The following is a 5,578-nucleotide window of genomic DNA, read 5'->3' on the forward strand; positions in this document are numbered from 1 at the left end:
TTCAGGAATTTTATAGCAAAAAATCAGGGGACTTTTGGATGGTTTTCTGAAACATTCAAGAGAAAAAAGTCATATTCATATCCTCATTGCAAAAATCTGTAGGTGCAAAAACACACTTGAGCCATGGACCTTGGTTTATGTAGAAGGCATAAACACAAAACAAACAAATATTCTATCTTTGGGGAGCTTCAGACCCTGCAGGCTGCTCCTATCCTCCCTTAACCCCTTAAGCCCCCTTAGCTCCCAGGTGAGTGGCAAGGTCTCCCAAAGCATCTTTGCAGTCATTGGCCTGACTAATAACTTGTGGCAGTCTCCAGGGCTGCCTGGAGCCTCAATAAATATTTTTTTAAATGAGTGCTTTGTAAATCTCTCTCCTTCTGGAGTACATGGCAGGTCTGTTATAAATGTTTGTTGAATGAAATATTTTTAATCCTTTCACTATAAATGTATAAAAAGTTGTTTATTGTCTCTGTTCTGTCTGCTTTTATCTTCACTAACTGACTTTCATCTTAGTAAAATATTAGGGCAAAATCTCTACCTGTGTACATTTGTAAACCGCTTTTCTTGTCAGCAGTGAACTTTTTCATACTGTTCTACAACTCAATAGTGCATTTGGGCCATAAACATAGGCCTGACCTTAGGTCAAGATTTCTAAAAACAGGTGCCTAAAATTGGACAGCAATAGTACATAATTAGGCAAATAAATACATGGCCTAAACAGCAAACAGAGCCCTTTGACCTCAGTGGGAAATGTCAGGTCCCAGCATGTTTAAGTTATTTATTTAGGTGCTTAAATCTGGAGTTAGGAACCTAATTGTAGTCTCCCATTATTTTATAACAAGTGTGAATTCTCAAATAGGCTGGAAGATGTTTGGCTATGGTGCTTTTGTTCTTTCATGATATACTTATATACATAGAGCCACTTTCTCATCTTGTATTCCAGCAACAAGCATACCATGGCAGTATTTTGCTGCATGTACATGGCGGGTGATGATATACTCCATCTGTTTCAATGTAAATTAGAAAAGGTTGTGAAAATGTTAAAATTTGATACTTGCAGAGAGCAAGCGTTCAGAAAGTATAGTGACTGCAAAATCGTACCACAGCATATCATTTTAATACATCTACTAACACTGCTACATATTGTAGCATTACTGTGCTACAGAATTAGAAATTCTTCTAGAATGTGGGTCCTGCATGCCATAGAGAACATGGAATCCTTCCTTCTACTCAGAGTTTTCCATCACTACCAGTAAAATGGAAGCTTTCAGTAAAGGACCCTGAAGCATGTGCTTGACACTCTTCCTAGATGAAACTATGTTAAAGTTAAGGAAATAAGCATTTTCCTTCACTGCCAAATTAATTAATGTTATAACTGTTTGTTGCCCCTAACTTAAATCCTATATACATAAGTACAATGGTGCTTTTATTGGTCTAGCTGGGATGGTTATAGGCATAGGCTAAAAACCCAAGCACTGCTTATGTGACCACTCTGCAGTACAGAGAAAGTCTAGAGCAACTTGAATGCTGCTAGTCATTCAGTGCCTTTAATTCCTCCCTATGTGGCTGAAAAGAACAGAAACACTTTCCTATAATTCATAGTGAATGAATTCTTAATGCAGAACATACTACTGCAGCACTAAGAACCATAAGATCTGCACCCAGAAGCTATAAACTACACTCTAGAAAGTACAGCACCAGTGTGGATGCAGTAACTTGGATGATTTTTTACAAATGACTTGACCTAGGATAATTGATCATTCAGGTTAACTGTGCTGTGAAGTCCTATCACCTAAAGTCAGGAGTCAATCAAGCAATTAGCCTAATTTTGAGTGCCGAGGTGGTAGCTGGTATTATCAAATCACAGAATGAGATTAAAAAATCATTAAAATTGAGATTTTTAAGAATCTTGTGCAATCACATGATTTCAGAACCTGGGGTTTTATGGGGGGAAAAAAGTCAAAACTCTTGATTAAACTGTGAGAATAGGCAATGCTAAATAATGGGGTAGTAAATGGTTATGTTTGGAATGTCAGAAGGAAGAGGATTTTAAGGATTTCAAGGTGGGATTGAGCAAGACAATCATTTTCCAGCCCCTTCAGTGCAGTATGAGAGATTTTAGGCAGGTCAGGCAAGGGCAGTCGGCATCTAGCAAGAATTCTCACATACAACATCTATGTGATACAGGTCTGCTGATGTTGTCACCATAGTAGCCCAAGGAACTGACATGACAGAACTGGAAAAGATACTGAGTACTGACATGGAATTCATCACTGACTATCTTGACACGTGGCACTTAAAGTTAAGCATCAATAAATCAGTATCATCACACTTCCGTCTGGATAATCCTTGACACAAGAGCATGCTGAATATTAGAGGAGGTAATCACGTGCTTCCCCATGAGCACACCCCAAATTACCTAGGAGTCACATTTAGACCACTCCTTCACCTATAAACATCACATTCAGAAGATCATCAATAAGGTCTCTGCCGAGGTAGCTTTCTTAATATGTTTAATCAGTACAACATGGGGTGCCAATTTCAAGGTGCTTGGAACCACTGCACTTGCAATGATAAATACCCAGTAGAATATGGTGCTCCTGTATAGTCCAGAAGTTGTCACAGTAAAAGCATGACACTGTACTTAACAGTGCGCTTAGAATCATAATTCTAACAGTGCACTTAGATCCCCCGTGACTTGGTGGGGAATCTGAAGGTGCAAGGTAACCTAGGGGATAGTGACCACCTATTGATAGGGTTCACTATCTGGAGAAAGGTGGGGAAGATAACTAGTAGAGCGGAAGTGCTAGACTTCAGGAAGGCCAACTTCAACAAGCTCAGGAGATTAAGTTAGGGAGGGACTGACTGGTAAAATCTTTGGAGAGATGGAAGTCCAGGAAGGGTGGGCATTTCTCAAGGGCCTAATCCTGCAGGCACGGAATAGGACCTTCCCAGTCCACATAAATAGGGGCAAAAAAGCAAAGAAACCCTCTTGGTGGAACAGGGAAATCCAGGAGAGCCTGGAGGGAAAAATAAGTAGCCTACAGGCTGTGGAAGCAGAGGGCTGCCACCAAGGAGGAGTATACCTACTTGGCTCAAGCTTATAGGGAAACAGTGAGGAGAGCCAAAGCAGAAATGGAGCTTAGGCTGGCAGCAAAAGTAAAGGATAATAAAGCCATTCTTTAAGTACATAGGAAGCAAAAAGAAGGTGCAGGGTAACTTAGGGCCCCTTCTGGATGAACTAGGGCAACTGGTAACAGATAGGATGGCAAAAGTGGAGCTTCTAAATGATTTCTTTGCATCAGTGTTCCTGGACACGAATACAAATACGAATCCCATTGGGACCTTAGGTAAGCCCTGTATAGATACCAACCCATCAACTGTTCGAGCTGACCTAGTAAAGGGGCACCTGGAGGGGTTGAATGTAGGTAAGTCAAAAGGTCCTGATGATCTTCATCCTAGGGTATTGAAGGAATTAGCTGGAGTCATAGTGGAGCCACTGGCACAACTGTTTGAGCACTCGTGGTGTTCAGGACAGGTCCCAGAGGATTGGAAAAGGAACAATGTGGTCCCTATTTTCAAGAAGAGGAGGAAGGAGGAACCAGGTAACTATAGGCCGGTTAGTCTCACCTCTATCCTTGGCAAGACCTTTGAGAAAATTGTTAAGGATCACATTTGTGGGGGACCAGTGGGTAAAATGATGCTAAGGGTCAATCGGCATGGGTTCATAGCAGGCAGATCCTGTCTGACTAACCAGGTTTCATTTTATGACCGGGTCACAAAATGCTTGGATGAAGGAATAGAGGTCAATGCGATTTACTTAGATTTCAAGAAGGCCTTTGACACAGTGTCACACCCACTTCTTATAAATAAACCAGTTGCAATTTAGATTATTACACAGTCTGGTGGGTAGAAAATTGGCTTAGGGGATGCACCCAGAGAGTGGTGGTGGGTGGGGTGGTTTCTACCTGGGGTAACAAGGGGTTGGTTTCTACCTGGAGTAACATGGGCAGCAGAGTCCCCCAAGGCTCTGTCCTGGGACTGGTACTATTCAATATCTTCGTTAGTGACTTGGACGAGGGAGTAGAAAGCACCCTGTCCAGGTTTGCTGATGACACCAAACTATGGGGGGAGGTACACAAACCAGATGGCAGGAGTTAATCCAGGTTGACTTGGACGGGCTGGGGAAATGGGCCGAACAGAATAGGATGCAATTTAACAAGGACAAGTGTCATGTGTTGCACCTGGGGAGGAAGAATCATCAACACTCTTACAGCCTGGGAGGGACCATTTTAAGTAGCACAACTAGGGAAAGGGATCTCAGAGTTGTAGTCAACTCCAAAATGAACATGAGTCACCAGTGTGATGTGGTAATAAGTAAAGCTAACCGCACCCTTTCTCGCATAAGTACTGGCATCACAAACAGGTCTAGGGAGGTGATATTTCCCCTCTATGCAGCATTGGTCAGGCCCCAGCTGGAGTACTGCGTCAAGTTTTGGGCACCGCACTTCAGAAGAGATGTGGATGGCCTGGAAAAGGTTCAGAGGAGGGCCACCCATCTGGTCAAAGGCCTATAGAAAAAACCCTATGTGGACCAATTGGGAGACCTGAACCTCTTCAGCCTCTGTAAGAGGAGGCTGAGAGGTGATCTCATGGTGGATTCAATGTTGACCAGGGTGCCTGTCAGGGTAAGTAGAATTATGAAACTATGAAACTATAATGGGCTGCACAACTTACACACACATAAGTGTACTCCCTGTATGCTCGGGCATTAGGCCAAGTGATCTAAGAAGACAGGCCCTAATATCATTACCAGTAGGGCTGTGTGGAATTTCACTGGGTGTTTTGTTTCAACTCATTTTGAACTCAAAACAGCAAAATCAAAACGAAACGAAAGGCTTTGTAACAGCCGCAAAACAAAATGAGGGCAGTCAAAATGTTTCAAAAGTTTTGAAACATTTCAAGTTTTGAAGCTGGGCTTGCTTGCAGGGAAACAGAAAGTATGGAGAGGAAAGGGGGAGGGGGAAGGACTGCTCTCATATTGACTTGTGTAGCTGGCCAGTGACTGTCATCCTTCCCTGAGGTCCCTTCCAATCCCAGGGCTCTGGGGAAGGGATGGAGAAACAGCTGCACCTCAACACACACGCAGAGTCACACATGTCACGAGTTCTGGTTGTCAGGAGCTTGAGGTGCAGTTTTCCAGAAGCCCCTGCACCTACCTCCTTGAAACCTGGCAAGCTTCATGGCCTCAGCAGGGGCTAGCATGCCTGCAGTTTTCATCTCTCTGCACCTTAACACACACAGTCACATATCATGAGTTTTGCTTGTCAGCAGTTTGAGGTGCAGTTCCCCAGAAACCCCTGCACCTATCACCTTGAAACTTGGTAGACTTCATGGCCTGAGAAGGGACTACCATTTCTGCTGTTTTCATCCAAGTCTGTCAAGAAATAACAAGGTTATGGGTGGTTTTGTCCTTCCCCATTATAGCCTATGGGTGAAACGTCGAAACAGCGAAACCGTTTCATTGAAATGAAACAGAACAGCATTTTGAAATGAAACAAAACTTGAAATGAAACAC

This window comes from Alligator sinensis, unplaced genomic scaffold (genome assembly GCF_000455745.1).
Source record: "Alligator sinensis unplaced genomic scaffold, ASM45574v1 scaffold903_1, whole genome shotgun sequence".
Taxonomy (NCBI): Eukaryota; Metazoa; Chordata; order Crocodylia; family Alligatoridae; genus Alligator; species Alligator sinensis.